The following is an 18,652-nucleotide window of genomic DNA, read 5'->3' as shown; positions in this document are numbered from 1 at the left end:
AATCTGATTGTGTGTGAGGTGACTGAAAAAGTGTATATGAGTGGTTTGTATGGATGTTTTGTGTTATTGTAAAAATATACAGAGGAAAATGTGTGTTAACAAAGAAAAGGAAGCGGTTCTAGTTTGATTATTAGTTTGTAATAAGGGGGTGGGAGTCAATAAGTTATACTTCTTCCCACTCCTTTTTGAGCGCAGAATTTTTTTTTTTTTTTTTTACCATGTTGTATGATTCTTTATCTGATGATTCTATGTGCCTAAAATAAAACTACTACAACTGCTACTACTGCTACTACTACTACTACTACTATCTTAAAGTGAAGGGTTGTAAGCAGGAGTTGGGGGAGAAGCCTCTCACCCATGATACTGTAATATTTGTGCCTGGTTGGAAATGAGATGATTTCAGAAGATGATCTTGATGTTTTACATGAGCTGTCAATAAATGTAAAGATATGACTGGGCCTTGTTTGGTTGTGTTATCTGCTCATTCTGGGTGATAGATTATGAGCATGATACAGTTTCTCCTAATTAGGCCTGAGCCCAGACATACATGTCGGCGAGGGCCTATTAAAACCGCATGGTTCCGTTATTATTAGGCCCGAGCCCAGACATACATGTCGGCGAGGGCCTATTAAAACCGCATGGTTCCGTTATAAGGCCTGAGCCCAGACATACATGTCGGCGAGGGCCTATTAAAATTGCATGGTTCCGTTATTATTATTTTTCCTGGACACTTTGATCCCAAATTTCACCCGTTAAACGTTCACAAAAAGTCAATTTTATTTGACCAAAAATTCAAGCCCGGCGAAAAATTATTTTATTTGAAGTCACAAAGAAAAAAATATCGCAAAATGACTCGGTAGCGCCCTCTCAAAAATCAAAATACATTACTCGAATGGGAGCCCTCCCCAAATTTTTTTTCATCGTACGAACACGAAACTTGGTCCAGACATAGCCCATGGTAGGACAAGTAAAAAATTACATTATGGCCACGCCCTAAACCCAACAGGAAGTCGGCCATATTGGGTGGAAGTGTGGACCTCTGAAATCCCACCCCTCATACTTTCATCATCTCCTCCTAGGGTTTACATATAATTTGGACCAAACTGGGTGAAAATCACCTACACACATGTGTGATCAAAAGTTACCATTTACATTTTTGATCAAATGTTGGGCGTGGCTATGGTGACCTCACAAATAAGTGGCCATTTTTGAGAAGTATAAAAGTGTTTATATCTCGCACACAGATTGAGATTGTCAGATTGAGTTGGACCCAATGTAACATTTGTGCGGAATGACAACCTAAGTGCGATGATATGTCACTCGTATAGTTTGATCGTAAAATGGCTCTCTCACACCCCCTACAGTTTTTGAATGGGACAAAAAAAAATTTTTGACATAGGGAAAAAAAAATTGACACTCACATCTGTCATGCCAGACTGAACCAAAAAGTCAATGAGGTCACACCCCTATTTACAATTGTGTTGCCATGACGACACCAAAACTGTGCCATTCAAATGAATGGGGTTTTGCCCCAGGGAAGCAATTGCTGAAAAACTCTTTGTGTTCCTCTAATGGTACACAGACTGAAAATTACACCGTCGAAAAGTAGAATTTTCCAGCAAGAAGAATTTTAGAAATATTGAAAAATGACTTGGCCACGCCCCCTCAAAATATGAAAATACATTGCGCGAATGGGAACCCACTCAAAAAAAATTTTAACGTAGAAAGATGAAACTTGGTCCAGACATAGCCCATGGTAGGACAAGAAAAAATTCCATTATGGCCCCGCCCTGAACCCAACAGGAAGTTGGCCATATTGGGTGGAAGTGTGAACCTCTAAAATCCCACCCCTCATACTTTCATCATCTCCTCCTAGGGTTTACATCCAATTTGGACTAAACTGGGTAAAAATAACCTACACACATGTGTGATCAAAAGTTACCATTTACATTTTTGATCAAAAGTTGGGCGTGGCTGTGATGACCTCACAACGAAGCGGCCATTTTTAGAAGTATAAAAGTTTGTATATCAAGCACAGACATAGTCAGATTGAGTTGGACCCAATGTAACTTTTGTGCGGAATGAAAACCTGAACCTGATGACATGTAAATCGTAGATGATTCGTAAAATGGCTCTCTGATGCCCCCTACAGTTTCTGAATGGGAGTAAAAAAAAATTTTGACATAGGAACAAGAAATTTGACACACACATTCCTCATGCCAAACTGAACCAAAAAGTCAATGAGGACACACCCCTATTTACAATCGTGCTGCCATGACAACATCAAAACTGTGCCATTCAAACGAATGGGTTTTTCTCAGAATCCCACCCCTCATATTTTCATCATCTCCTCCTAGGGTTTACATCCAATTAGGACCAAACTCGGTGAAAATCACCTACACACGTGTGATCAAAAATTATCACCTACATTTTTGATCAAATGTTTGGCATGGCTGTGATGAACTCGCGATTGAGTGGTCGTTTTCAGAAGTGTAAAACTATGGTTGTCTCGCAGAATGTCAGATTGAGCCCACGATACAGTGTCCTCTCACTGTCTGTGTCCTCGGTGGTCGCATGGGGAGGCGGTCGCGCGGGAGGGCGAGGGCCTTAACACCGCTTGCGGTTTTAATTAGGCCCGAGCCCAGACATTCATGTCGGCGAGGGCCTATTAAAATCGCATGGTTCCGTTATTATTATTATTATTTTGTCACCACTTTGCATGCAAATTTGACCCCCTGAACGAAAAGTCAATTTTATTCGACCAAAAATTCAAGCCCGGCGAAAATGAATTTTTTGTGAAGTCGCCAAAAAACAATTTCGCAAAATGACTCGGTAGCGCCCCCTCAAAAATCAAAATACATTACGTGAATGGGAGCCCTTCCCAAATTTTTGTCACTGTAAAAACATGAAACTTGGTCCAGACATAGCCCATGGTAGGACAAGTAAAAAATTACATTATGGCCCCGCCCTAAACCCAACAGGAAGTCGGCCATATTTGATGGAAGTGTGGACCTCTAAAATCCCACCCCTCATACTTTCATCATTTCCTCCTAGGGTTTACATCCAATTTGGACCAAACTGGGTGAAAATCACCTCACACATGTGTGATCAAAAGTTACCATTTACATTTTTGATCAAATGATGGGCGTGGCTGCGATGACCTCACAACGAAGCAGCCATTTTTAGAAGTATGAAAGTGTGTATATCTCGCACACAGAGTGTCAGATTGAGTGTGACCCAATGTAACATTTGTGCGGAATGACAACCTGAACACGATAATATGGAACTCTAATAGTTTGATTGTAAAATGGCTCTATCACGCCCCCTACAGTTTTTGAATGGGAGTGAATTTTTTTTTTTGACACAGGATCAAGAAACTTGGCACACACATTCCTCATGCCAAACTGAACCAAAAAGCCAATGAGGATACACCCCTATTTACAATTGTGTTGCCATGACAACACCAAAACTGTACCATTCAAATGAATGGGGTTTTGGTGCAACGATGCTATTGCTGAAAAACTCTCTGTGTTCCACTAATGGTACACAGACTGAAAATTACACTGTGGAAAAGTAGAATTTTCCAGCAAGAAGAATTTTAGAAATATTGAAAAATGACTTGGCCACGCCCCCTCAAAAATCAAAATACATTAAGCGGATGGGAGCCCTCCCCAAATTTTTTTCATCGTACAAACATGAAACTTGGTACACACATAGCCCATGGTAGGACAAGTAAAAAATTACATTATGGCCCCGCCCTAAACCCAACAGGAAGTCGACCACATTGGGTGGAATTGTTGACCTGTAAAATCCCACCCCTCATACTTTCCTCATCTCCTCCTAGGGTTTACATCCAATTTGGACCAAACTGGGTGAAAATCACCTACACACATGTGTGATCAAAAGTTACCATTTACATTTTTGATCAAATGTTGGGCATGGCTGTGATGACCTCACAACGAAGCGGCCATTTTTATAAGTATATAAGTGCATATATCTTGCACATAGGGTGTCAGATTGAGTTGGACCCAATGTAACATTTGTGCGGAATGACAACCTGAACACGATGACATTTAATTTGTGGAGTTCGATCATAAAATGGCTCACTGGTGCCCCCTAGAGTTTTTGAATGGGAGCGAAAAATTTTTTTGGACATAGCAAAAAGAAATTTGACACACACATTCCACATGCAGTACTGAACCAAAAAGCCAATAAGGACATACCCCTATTTACAATCGTGTTGCCATGACAACACCAAAACTGTACCATTCAAAAGAATGGGGTTTTGCCACAAGGACGCCATTGCTGAAAAACTCTTTGTGTTCCACTAATGGTACACAGACTGAAAATTACACTGTGGAAAAGGAGAATTTTCCAGCAAGAAGAATTTTTGAGATATTGAAAAATGACTTGGCCACACCCCCTCAAAATATGAAAATACATTACGCCGATGGGAGCCCACCCAAAAAAAAATTTCCACGTAGAAAGATAAAACTTGGTCCAGACATAGCCCATGGTAGGACAAGTAAAAAATTACATTATGGCCCTGCCCTAAACCCAACAGGAAGTCGGCCATATTGGATGGAAGTGTGGACCTGTAAAATCCCACCCCTCATACTTTCATCATCTCCTCCTAGGGTTTACATCCAATTTGGACCAAACTGGGTGAAAATCCCCTACACACATGTGTGATCAAAAGTTACCATTTACATTTTTGATCAAATGTTGGGCGTGGCTGTGATGACCTCACAACAAAGCAGCCATTTTTAGAAGTATAAAAGTGTGTATATCTTGCTCAGTAAGTGTCAGATTGAGTGTGACCCAATGTAACATTTGTGCGGAATGACAACCTGAACACGATGACATTTAATTTGTGGAGTTCGATCGTAAAATGGCTCACTGGTGCCCCCTAGAGTTTTTGAATGGGAGCGAAAAAAAGTTTTGGACATAGCAAAAAGAAATTTGACACACACATTCCACATGCAGTACTGAACCAAAAAGCCAATAAGGACATACCCCTATTTACAATCATGTTGCCATGACAACACCAAAACTGTACCATTCAAAAGAATGGGGTTTTGCCACAAGGACACCATTGCTGAAAAACTCTTTGTGTTCCACTAATGGTACACAGACTGAAAATTACACTGTGGAAGAGGAGAATTTTCCAGCAAGAAGAATTATAAGATATTGAAAAATGACTTGGCCACGCCCCCTCAAAATATAAAAATACATTACGCGGATGGGAGCCCACCCAAAAAAAAATTTCCACGTAGAAAGATAAAACTTGGTACACACATAGCCCATGGTAGGACAAGTAAAAAACTAGACAATTTCCACACGCGGAAATCGTGAGAGGGGCTCGGGGGTCGGGGGGGGGCACGCCGTTGGTTCAATTCCGAGGTCGTTCACGACAACAGGTCCCGCTCGCGATCGCATGATCGTGTCCACGTCCAGGCCCAAGCAGCACACAGCCGAGGCAAATTTCTGGGACCGCTAGATGGCGCTATGAATCGGATTCAATATCGCTGTGTCATTGTGTTCGAGGCAGGAACAACATCAACCAGGTCAAGTTTGGTGCTGATCGGACAAAAAATGACCGAGTTACCGTGCAGGACCACTAGGTGGCAGTGCTCAGCCAGATTCAGTATTATTTCATTCAGGGAAGTACTAACATACACCAGGTCAAATTTGGTGGAGATCGGATAAAAAATGACAGCGTTACCATAGGGGACCACTAGGTGGCAGTATCAGTCTAATTTAGTATCATTTCATTCAGTCAGTATTTACAGCTGCCCCACCTTCTTAAATTCTACCTCTACCCCTGCACCAATGTAATGTGACTCCAATGACCCTTAATGACCTGTCGTTGCCACGGTGACATTCAGGCTGTTAGGGGGAGTGTGCTTGGAGTGTGCTCAGACTGCAGAGAGAAAGGCAGAAAGAGCTGTGGAATAGGTCCGAAACATCTGCTCATTATGGAAAAACCGTAAAAGATAGGTGAAAACTAAAATGATCATGACTGGCACGAAGAGCTCAAGAACACACAGATGTGTTTTTCTTCCTTGTACTGTGAGAAATGTCAGAGTTACAGCAGTGGAAAAACAGTCAACTTATCAGGAAAACCACAATCTGTTTGTATTGATTTGAATAGGGGAAGAGGAGGGGATAGCCTCCATTCTACTGCCTTCCGTTTCACTTTAGAAAGAGCTAGGTCTTCAAACTTAGGTTCATATGAAGCCCAGGAAGTGTGACTACATTTTTGGAAAGAATCATTTGCCTCCTATGTATCGTTTGGCCAAGAGGACGAGTTATCCACAAAATTTTGAGGTGATTTTCAGACGTTCTCACACTCTAATGAAATTGGTATGCCAGGAATGTGTGCTCTGTTTTGGTGTTTTCTGACAAATCTGACCCTTTTCTAAGACCCATCTATCAAAAACTGTAAATCTCATCCTCAAACAAGGTACGTTTCTGCGGAGAAGACAAAAATGCCTGCATTTTAAAATTTAAATGAAGTCTGTAGGTCAAAGTATGGCGAAGCAGTAGCAGTCAGAAACAAGTTTTTTGTGGCTGATTTTTTCCTCTCCCCATTCATTTCTATGGGACTTTTTATGCATGTTTTTTGCCCATAACTGTGAAAAATTAATGAATTTCTACGAAAACAACATAGCACACTATTCCCGATGAAACCGCACATTTTGATATATTAATTTCAGGGGTCCTCCCAGTGGATTAGGCTGAATTAATCGGCGAAATCTTGTCCGGAAGATGAAGAATAATTTGAATATGTGAAAGAGACGCACGGAACAACAATAGGTGCTCGGGCCCCTTGGCACCGAGCCCCTAATTACATTATGGCCCTGCCCTAAACCCAACAGGAAGTCGGCCATATTGGATGGAAGTGTGGACCTTTAAAATCCCACCCCTCATACTTTCATCATCTCCTCCTAGGGTTTACATCCAATTTGGACCAAAATGGGTGAAAATCACCCACACACATGTGTGATCAAAAGTTACTATTTACATTTTTGATCAAATGTTGGGCGTGGCTGTTACAAGCCTGTGATGAAGCAGTCGTTTTCAAAAGAATAAAACTGCTTATCTCACAGAATGTTGGAAAGAGGCCACGATTCGGTGACCTCGGTGATTGCGCGGGGAGGTGGTCGCACGGTAGGGCGAGGGCCTTAACACCGCTTGCGGTTTCAATTTTTTTTTATTATTCTCTCGCCACTTTGCACGCAAATTTCACCCCCTGAACATTAACAAAAAGTCAATTTTATTTGAACAAAAATTCAAGCCTGGTGAAAAATTATTTTATTTGAAGTCGCCAAGAAAAAATATCGCAAAATGACTCGGTAGCGCCCCCTCAAAAATCAAAATACATTAAGCGGATGGGAGCCCTCCCCAAATTTTTTTCATCGTACAAACATGAAACTTCGTACAGACATAGCCCATGGTAGGACAAGTAAAAAATTACATTATGGCCACGCCCTAAACCCAACAGGAAGTCGGCCATATTGGATGGAAGTGTGGACCTGTAAAATCCCACCCCTCATACTTTCATCATCTCCTCCTAGGGTTTACATCCAATTTGGACCAAACTGGGTGAAAATCACCTACACACATGTGTGATCAAAATTTACCATTTACATTTTTGATCAAATGTTGTGCGTGGCTGTGATGAGCTCACAATGAAGCGGCCATTTTTAGAAGTATAAAAGAGTGGATATCTCGAACACAGTGTCAGATTAACTTGGACCCAATTAAACATTTGTGCGGAATCACAATCTGAACACGATGATATTTAACTCGTAGAGTTGGATCTAAAAATAGCTCTCTGACGCCCCCTAAAGTTTTTGAATGGGACAAAAAAAATTTTTTTGACATAGGCAAAAAAAAAATTGACACACACATCTGTCATGCCAGACTGAACCAAAAAGTCAATGAGGTCACACCCTTATTTGCAGTTGTGTTGCCATGACGACACCAAAACTGTACCATTTAAATGAATGGGGTTTTGCCCCAGGGATGCAATTGTTGAAAAATTCTTTGTGTTCCACTAATGGTACACAGACTGAAAATTACACTGTGGAAAAGGAGAATTTTCCAGCAAAAAGAATTTTCAAAATATTGAAAAAGGACTTGGCCACGCCCCCTCAAAATATGAAAATACATTGTACGGATGGGAACCCACCCAAAAAAAATTTTCCACGTTGAAAAATAAAACTTGGTGCAGACATAGCCCATGGTTGGACAAATAAAAAAATACATTATGGCCCCACCCTAAACCCAGCAGGAAGTCGGCCATATTGGATGGAAGTGTAGACCTGTAAAATCCCACCCCTCATACTTTAATCATCTCCTCCTAGGGTTTACATCCAATTTGGACCAAACTGGGTAAAAATCACCTACACACATGTATGATCAAAAGTTACCATTTACATTTTTGATTAAATGTTGAGCGTGGCTGTGATGACCTCACAACGAAGCGGCCATTTTTAGAAGTATAAAAGTGTGTATATCTTGAACACAGAGTGTCAGATTGAGTTGGACCCAATGTAACATTTGTGTGGAATGACAACCTGAACACGATGATAGGTCACTTGTATAGTTGGATCGTAAAATGGCTCTCTGACGCCCCCTACAGTTTTTGAATGGGAGTGAAAAAAAATTTTTGACGTAGGAACAAAAAATTTGACACACACATCCCTCATGCCAAACTGAACCAAAAAGCCAATGAGGACACACCCCTATTTACAATTGTGTTGCCATGACAACACCAAAACCGTACAATTCAAATGAATGGGGTTTTGCCACAAGGACGTAATTTCTGAAAAACTCTCTGTGTTCCACTAATGGTTCACAGACTGAAAATTACACTGTGGAAAAGTAGAATTTTCTAGCAAGAAGAATTTTCATAATATCGTGAAATGGCTTGGTCACGCCCCCTCAAAGTATGAAAATACATTACGCGGATGGGAACCCACCCAAAAAAAATTTTAATGTAGAAACATGAAACTTGGTCCAGACATAGTCCATGGTAGGACAAGTAAAAAATTACATTATGGCCCCACCCTAAACCCAACAGGAAGTCGGCCATATTGGGTGGAAGTTTGAACCTCTAAAATCCTACCCCTCATCCTTTCATCATCTCCTCCTAGGGTTTTCATGTCAAACCTGCCACCAGACGATAGTCTGGGTTTGTCTGTCTTTCATGTTGTCTGTTATTTCCTGTTTTATTTTGTAAAGTTCCCCTCATGAGTCTTGGCTGGTGTCTTTACTTCCTTTCCCCTATTGTGTTCACCTTTCTCCTGATTACCTGACTCCGCCCTCATTTGTTCCACCTGTGTCTCGTTGTCTTCCCTCCCTTCTGTGTATTTAAGTCCTGTCTTTTCCCCTGATCAGTCGCCAGTTCGTATTTTCCTCGTGAGATACTTACCAGCGTTTTGATCCAGTCTGTCTGTCTACCTGTTTTTGACCCGGTTTGCCATTTCGTTTTTGCCTATCTGCCTTCTCCCTGTCGGTTTTGTCTGCCTCAGTCTGATCTCCTGGTTTTTGATCTCCTCGCCTGTCTTTTTACGGTACGTGAGTTAGCCTGATCCCTATGTCCTGTTGTCTGTCTGACTGCTTCCCCATGTATGACCTGTTTCCGCCATTGACCTCCCTCTGCTTCTCCCCAGTCAGCGTACCGGCGCGCTCTGCCGAACCGGACGGAGGGTTCTCATCCTCAGTCCTGAGTTCCCTCCCGGAGAAGAGCTCAGCGTCCATTATCCTCAAGATTTTGTTCACGATCATATTCATTGATCTGTCAGTGTTGTCCAGGGACAATAAACACTGTGAACTTTAATATCTGTCTCTGGGTTCTGCATTTGGGTTCAGTTTTCGTACACACACCATTACATTACATTCAATTTGGACCAAACTGGGTGAAAATCACCTACACACATTTTTAATCAAAAGTTACCATTTACATTTTTGATCAAATGATGGGCGTGGCTGTGATGACCTCACAATGAAGCGGCCATTTTCAGAAGTATAAAATTGTGTATATCTCACACACAGAGTGTCAGATTGAGTTGGACCCAGTGTAACATTTGTGCGGAATGAAAACCTGAACACGATGATATGGAACTCATATAGTTTGATCGTAAAATGGCTCTCTGACACCCCCTACAGTTTTTGAATGGGAGTAAAAAAAAATTTTGACATAGGAACAAGAAATTTGACACACATATCCCTCATGCCAAACTGAACCAAAAAGCCAATGAAGACACACCCCTATTTACAATCGTGCTGCCATGACAACATCAAAACTGTGCCATAGTAACGAATAGGTTTTTCTCAGAATCCCACCCCTCATACTTTCATCATCTCCTCCTAGGGTTTACATCCAATTAGGACCAAACTCGGTGAAAATCTCCTATACACGTGTGATCAAAAATTATCACCTACATTTTTGATCAAATGTTGGGCGTGGCTGTGATGAGCTCGCGATTGAGCTGTCATTTTCAGAAGTGTAAAACTGCTGTTGTCTCACAGAATGTCGGATCCAGCCCATGATACGGTGTCCTCTCACTGTCTGTGTCCTCGGTAGCCACGTGGGGAGGCGGTCGCGCGGGAGGGCGAGGGCCTTAACACTGCTTGCGGTTTTAATATTCTTTATTAAAACCTCTGGAGAATTAGGCTTGATGAGTCAAAATAAATACTGTATCAAAGTTGAGTGTCTCATTAAATATCCACAATAAATAAATGTTCAAAAATACTAGAAACTTGTTCTGAAAACAGCTCATTCTGCTGTTTTGACTATTTGTAAAGACCTTAACAAATCATGTTGTTTTTACTTTTAATACTACACTGTTGGCCAGAAAGTTGAAATAAAATATTTTTACCTCTTTTCATGAAATAATTGTGACAATATATTACCCAAGTATATAAATAGGAATAAGATGATGAATGTGTCTGAAAGCAACTTTATGGGGAATAGTGTAGATTCACCATCTCCAGGGCCAAATGTATTGCAAAAAATGCCAATGCTAATAAGTTACCTATTGCTTAACTTTAGATTGCACTAGCAGATAGGTAACTTGTTAACATGGCAACTTACCATGTTGCCAGTCATTGGATTGGCAACATCCAATGATTGGCTGTTTCCAATCATCCAATCATTGGATGATCCAATGATCATTGGATCATTGGATTTTATGAGTAGTTTATGAAATAAATAATACAATAAATTTCCAGCATAACCACACCTGACAATATTGAGAAAAAGTTAGATGACAATAATTTGAATTTATGGTGAAACTAATTCCTAAGACTTTTGATTTTTGTACTTGTAACATACACAAGGTGCCAGTACACGATTACGGTTTTATTTATCAAATCCTCCAGAGGCTCCATGACAATAAAATACAGCAAGTTTACTCTTAGCAGCACATTCACCCCACCCCCCACCCCCCCTAAAGCAATGGCAGGTAGGACACAAACTTTTATGTTACATATATACAGTGTGGCACAAAAGTCCAGGTCAATGTTAGGTTTGTTGGTTTAATAAAGTTCTAATGACCACATAGATGCATTTGTACTGAGATCCAATCTAGATATATGTGATGTATGTACAGCAGTAAAAACGAAAGTTTGAGGGGAAAAAACAGCTTCTATAAACCAAAGTGGTTGTATTTAGTGTGACCTCCCTCAACCCTTTTGTTTAGACAATATGAGATTTATCGCATTAATTTCCTGGTGTTTTCACTAGGTTTCATTCAACACATGTCAGATGTTTCTAACTGTCTGGTTGCTTCTTGACATGGGGTCAGGGGTCACAATAAATAATGACTTTAACCTTTACAACACATTTAGTTTAGATTTTTGTGTGTCTTTTCAGCCTTTGCACACATTTCCTGTATTTTCCTGTTGTATCTGAAGAAAAGAGAATGAGAAGTAAATATGTATGCTCATTTGAATCCTGTAAAAACAACAAAGATAAAGGTGGCTAAAGCACAGCACTGTACTTTTTGAAAATAATAAACTGCTCTACCTGATGATGATAGATTTAATTATATAAGAAAAGTAAGTGTTACCCTGTAATTTAATATGTGGAATAAGTAAGGCTACAGAAGCATAATGTTAGGTTTCTTTCATAACACACTTCCCAGAGTTCTGGCCGTTTTGAAAGCCTCGGCTGACCACATGCTTTTATTTGCAAATACTCTCATGAAATTCACTCAAGTCACTCTGGAGTCAGTTTTGAGTATGATAACCCAGTGCTCTCATGTTTGGATGCAAAAAAGGAAAAGTTGCAGGCATGACAAATGTACATTTCATTGTGTTGTTTTGAGCGGGGTTCAGTTTCCTATTTGCATGGCACTGGCTTATCATTTATGTAGAAAAATACTTTCCTGAAAACACACTGAGGCATTCTTCCTCTTTTTCATCACCTCCCTGCACCCTTCAATTCCTAGATAAACAAAGCCCTAACCCCGAGTCATGTGTGAGTTCTAATATTTATGTTCAGTATATGTAAAATAGACATGAATGACTAAGAGCACTCTGATTATTTAACTACAATAATATCTTATTTTATGCATACTTCTGTGTTATAACTAGATTTTCACTTATTCAGATAATGTTCTATATTTTGATATAGTGGGTTTATACATCCTTTTAAATGCACAAATTGAAGAAGATATTTTTAAGTTTTGCTCCAGATTATTCCACAGATGTACCCCTCTGACAGAGATACACTGGCTTTTTATGTTTGTTCTACACTTCATTTTCTTGTAGATTTCAGTTCCCCTTAAATTGTAATTACTTTGCCTTGTCTCAAACATCTCCTGTAGACTGTAGGGGAGCATGTGGTATTAAGTCTTATTACCATATGCTAGTATTAAGGTTGACAAGATCGTGTAGTTTTAGAGCATTTAATTTTATAAATAGGGGATTTGTTGGAGCTAAATACTGTGCTTGATTGACAAGTCGAATTGCCTTTTTTTTTTGAAGCAAGAATATAGAATTAATATTTGATTTATAATTGTTACCCCATATCGCTACACAGTAGTTCAGATATGTAAGAACAAGAGAACTGTACAATATATGGAGAGATTTCTGATTTAGAAGGTTTTTGGTTTTATACATTATAGCAATACTTTTGGCTATTTTGATCTAAGTAAGTTTACATGCTTTTTCCAATTTAACTGGTCATCAATTATAATGTCTACAAATGTTGCAGCAGACACTCTTTCAATTTCAGTTTCCTTAATTCTAATTTTAACTAGTTTTTTATTTTTCGTTTTACCAAAAATAATATATTTGGTTTTACTAAGATTTAATGGTAATTTATTGACATCGAACCAATCTTTTAGTATGGCAAGCTCCTTTTCAACTGTATCTAGAATTTGACTTAAATCTTTGCCGGAGCAATAGAGGCCAGCCTATATCATCAGCAAATAAAATACATTTAAGGGTTTTTAGAACCTGATAAGCATCATTTATATACATAAAAAAATAGTTTGGGCCCCAATGCAGAGCCTTACAGTACTCCATGGGTTATCATTTTCCTTTCAGAATTAACTAAATTCATGTCTGCATATTGATTTCTGTTGCTGAGATAAATTTTCAGCCAGGAGTTTGCAATATCCCGGACACCATATCTCTCCATTTTCTGTAGTAACACTGAATGGTCGATAGTGTTGAAGGCCTTGCTTAAGTCTATAAAAACACCTCCAGTATATTCTTTATTGTCTATTGCTGTTTAAATTTCCTCCACTATCTCCATAACTGCCACTGAAGTTGATATGTTTGCATATTGGTGGTTGCTCTGTAGTTTGTTTTTATTTATGAAATTGTCCATCCTTACTACAAACAATTTTTCCAAAATTTTTGAAAATTGTGACAGAAGAAAAATGGGCCTGTAATTATTAAACTGATGTCTGTCTCCGTTTTTGAAAATGAGAATTACCTTAGCAGTTTTCATACTACATGGAAAAATACCAGTGAGGAAAGACTGATTACAGATATATGTAAAAGGTTAAACAATACAATTTATATCTTTTATGAGGATCATATCTAAGTTATGACAGTCACTTGACCTTTTGTTCTTAAATGTTCTAACAATTTCAATTACTTCATTTTCTTTCACACTCCTAGTGAATAGAGAATTGGGATTTTGTTTAAGTAGTTCTTGAGTCCAGCTCATTGGTTTCTGTCAGTTCTGAGATATCATTTGCTAAGGTAGGTCCCACGTTAGCAAAGTAATTATTGATTTCATTTGTTATTTCATTAATTTTATTCATAGTTAAGTTATCTTTAAGAAAATAGGTCAGATATCCAACTGTTTCAGTCTTCTTTTTTTATTATACTATTTAATACTTTCAATTCAATTTTCAATTTTTCAATTCAATTTTATTTGTATAGCCCAATATCACAACAAGGTTATCTCAAAGGGCTTTACAGAGTCAGCTGGATGTAAAGGGACTTTCCAAGTCCCTTGGCTATTATCCTTGTTTTGCTCTAATAATTTATGATAATAATACTGCTTATTTAATTTTATTATATTTACCAACTTATTTTGTATTTTTTTTTACATCTATTTTCAGCTTCACTCGTTCTATGTTTTATAAATAATCTATATAGATGATTTTTATTTTTACATGCATTAGCTATTCCTGGAGTTATCCACGGCTTATCTTGCCTAGTTTTATACTTCCTATAAGAAAGATTTTTTTGTAGTGGGCAGTGTTTATCATATTATGTCATTACATTGGACAGAAAGGCATCATATGCTAGGTCAGGGTCAGCTGGGGCATAGACTTCATTCCATGTCTGAGTGCTCAGGTCAGCTTTGAGGGCAGCAATAGCTTCTGGTGTCCTGCATCTAATTAATTTAGGAATGTGTATTTTTATTTTTTGGTTCCTTTGAAGGAGTTGGTGAAAGACAGCAAAAACAGGGAGATGGTCACAAATATTATTGATGAGTAACCCAGCTGTTACTTCACTTCCTAGAACATTTGTGAATATGTTGTCTATTAGTGTGGCTGTGTCAACTGTTATTCTACTGGGTTTGACAATAAGTGGGAACAAGTTATTATTGTGCATAGCTGGGATGAAGTCTGTTGTTTTCATATTGTTTTGGGGGTTTAGCAGATTAATATTGAAATCACCACACACAATAAGCACTTTGTTTGTATTACTAAATAGACTCTCTACTTTCTCATTTAAATGTGTCAAGGCACAAGCCAGGTACACACAAATTACAATTATATTTTACCACCTTCAGTAACAATTTCAATAGTGGCACATTCCAAGATCCCATCGATGGTGGTTGTCTGTTTTTTAATTATATGACTTCTCAAATCTGAATCAACATATAGAGTGACCCCCCCACCTTTTTTAATGTTCCTGTTTTGTGTAAATGGGGGGTACCCCTCGAGTTCAACATCGCAGCCTTTTTCTGTATCTAACCAAGTTTCAGACACTGCAATGACCTTAAATTTATGAAAAGATATGGTCACTTCTTAATGTGTGTGTGTGTGTGTGTGTGTGTGTGTGTGTGTGTGTGTGTGTGTGTGTGCGTAGGTGTGTGTGTGTGTGTGTGTGTGTGTGTGTGTGTGTGCGTGTGTGTGTAGGTGTGTGTGTGTGTGTGTGTGTGTGTGTGTGTGTGCGTCTGTGTGTGTGTGTGTGTGTGTGTGTGTTGACCTCCCAGATGGGGAACAGTGGCCTTTGTGTTGTGTGATAAAACAGACAGACTGTTATCCCCAAAGACAATGACTTAGCACCAACATATTGTTTATGGAAACTGGCTGTTTGGTGAGAACTGTGACATCGCTCTTGGTCTTATATTATTTCATTCATGTGTACATTTGTATCACAACCTTATTTTTTAATTATCCAATCCTGTCTGACAGCATTACAAATAAGCAAAAACAGGAAGTGGTTTGCTGGCTCATTAAACTTGCTGGAGCTTTCGAAGTAAAGCTGATCATCATCAAGTTAATCATGAATTCAGGGGCCAGTGAGTGGTTGTCTTGACTTCCTAAACTCCTCCACTTAACTCTGAGTTTTTTCCTCACTTCCTTATGGTAAACCATGGCTTGGTGACTTGAACCCTGACACTGACGAGTGATCTATTAACAAGCCAAAGTCAAATGCAAATCTCACAACCCTCCAGCAACGACTGACAAAATGCATCCAGTGTGGATTAGTGATATCTGCTTCAGTTATAAAAAGCTTCACAGTCTGTAATGTAAATGCATGATATCTTCAAACACTTGTCAGCAAAAGAAAGGAAGCTGTGGCTTAGAGGTGACAATAGAGTTTTTATGTTAAATATACCAGCACATTTGCTTGCCTGTGTCAGATCAACAAAACCTTAGAAATGTCTCAAATGACAAATCAAACATCCCTCGAAAACACAGACAATATCAAAGAGGGCTATTGAGGGGAATAATTGCAGGCAGGTCTAAAGAGACAAAGGATCTTTGTTGGATGGATCCCTCCCTATGTTGCGCTAGACTTTACCAGAAAAATAACCACAGGTCTCAAATCCACATGAAGCAGCTGCCATAAATAAACTCTAAGTCACAGTTGAGGTATGACGTATGTTTTTATTAAGGCTTACCTTTTCAGAAGATATGTTGTGAGGCTGAATCTGTCTTGGTATTATGGAGACACTTTACCTTCACTCTGGCAAGATAACACAGATATAGGAGTGTATTATTCTTTGTTCCTCTGAAAATTACCTCCTCCTGATGTTTCTCTTGACTCTTGTGGCTCCCTTTTCTCTGTTGAATGTGAAAAAGCAGAACTTCTGGGTGACTTTTACAGCGTTTGGCTTTTATTCTAAGCCTACTGGCTGTTTATAAGTACAGAGAAGGGAGGGAGTAGGTAGGAGTGTCTAAAACAGCCGAGTAGCACTTATCACCATGGAGATGGGCTGGTCTTCCTCTGGGAGGGTGGGAAGGAAGGAGGACACATTACCTGCATGCTGCCACACCAACCTTCTACACTGTGCCTTCATTTAAAAGAAAAAAAAAAAGGACAATAAGGAAATTTGACAAAATAATGTGGCCATTTCTGACTAATAGCAGACAAATTTCAAACATTTTATTAAAAAAAAAAAATCTGACAAAAAGCTTTTGCTAAATAGATGCAGTATCTTTCAATTCTCTGGGGATACATGTCTCTTGCGTGACTTCAAAGCTCTTAATGACCTAAATCAGTACATGCATCAGACCTTACTATTCATTGGAGGTCCCATTTTTAAAGGTACAGGGTGTAGGATTTTTATATAGTGTTCTTTCCAATAATCAATCAAATTATTGATTATAATTGAATAAAATAGTGCTAAATCAGTCCAAAAAACAATTTGTTCAATTACATTTAACCTACAAAAACCCATTTAAATATACATAGTGCAGGTACTGCTTGCTGGGCACCACCATTATCAATGCTATTTTTTTCCCTGCATAAGCCTACAGAGGACAAAAATCAAAGTAGCCGCCTACAGAACAGGGCAGGCTTCTCCATTGGTTGTAATGGCAGCTGGCAGTACAAACGAATGGCACTATAGCCCCTATGTAACCACTGATCAAAGGGAAGCATAAATTGAATGCACACCATTCGTTGCTTGCCAACCACCAATACTAAAGAAGAAGAAGAAATCCAAACACTGAATAAGAGTAAAGTCTCACTGAAAACTAGTAAGCTCAGTTGTGTGAAAGTAGTGGAAGATGGTGGACCCCACATACGTGGCTCAAGTTGTGAAGAAAAGAAAACGTGATGAAACTACTAAACTTCGTGAGCAACGGCAACAGAAAACTTGGCTGAATATCGGTGTTTCTCATTCCAGATGGAAAAAGTTGATGGTAGACAAAAGACTAAGAAGTGAAATTGTATGCTTTCTCCAGGACAAGTAATTCCACACTGTATTTTAATCTGTATTGTGATGCTATGATTCATTTTAAGGTTGCTAACATCTTTATATCAGGGTGACACTGTCGAAAAGTGCTCAGGATTGAGTTATTTTGTAACTCTCGATGCTACAATGCATGGTCTGATAATGGTAAGACTTGGTGCTGGAGATAGAGTAGCGTTTTCATGTTCTCCCCTATTTTTCTCATCTATGCGTGTGGTTTCTTCAACTTGTTCAAATTTCTTATAACATACAGGCTGCCTTAATGAAGATTTAATTTTAGTCACTTGTGTCTTAAAGTGTTCCCATGGAAGCGCGAGGTGTAAAAATGTTTGCAATGAAACTGAGTAATTTACAAGACCTATGTGTTACCTATTTGTCTCCATAATTACCTTCTGTAGGCCATTCACTGCCCGAAAGTTCAACATTTTAAACGTTTGTATTGACTATTTGTAGACTGACTGAAGTGTGTCCACTGTATGTTTAACCTGTGAGACCCAAGACAGTTTCCATGCGGGGCATGACACTTACATAAGTGTATATTTCTATTCTTTGTCTTTTATAGGAACTATCCTCCAGACTACTGATTTTGAGTAATCAACCATTTGGCTGCCTCATGTTAATTTTTTTTATTTTTGTACATATTTGCACTTATAAAAATAATAATAAGTAAATAAATATTTACTTACTGTGACCATTCACTGATATTGACATTAATATTGTGCATCATTTTGCCTTTTT

The 18,652-nt window shown here is 38.9% G+C and overlaps 1 protein-coding gene across 1 annotated transcript in view; it reads right to left on the bottom strand.

Moving 5' to 3' along the window:
• tspan34b (tetraspanin 34b) overlaps window positions 1-16,970 on the bottom strand; it is a 34,655-nt gene extending 17,685 nt beyond the window's left edge. Inside the window, exon 1 of the mRNA XM_030142366.1 lies at window positions 16,740-16,970. The gene's annotated coding sequence lies outside the window, so the exon portion shown is untranslated. The remainder of the gene's footprint in view (window positions 1-16,739) is intronic.
• Window positions 16,971-18,652: the final 1,682 nt, after the last annotated feature.

Source organism: Sphaeramia orbicularis, chromosome 8 (genome assembly GCF_902148855.1).
Source record: "Sphaeramia orbicularis chromosome 8, fSphaOr1.1, whole genome shotgun sequence".
Taxonomy (NCBI): Eukaryota; Metazoa; Chordata; class Actinopteri; order Kurtiformes; family Apogonidae; genus Sphaeramia; species Sphaeramia orbicularis.
The sequence above is the reverse complement of the archived record's forward strand: the minus strand, read 5'-3'. Positions and strand labels throughout refer to the sequence as shown.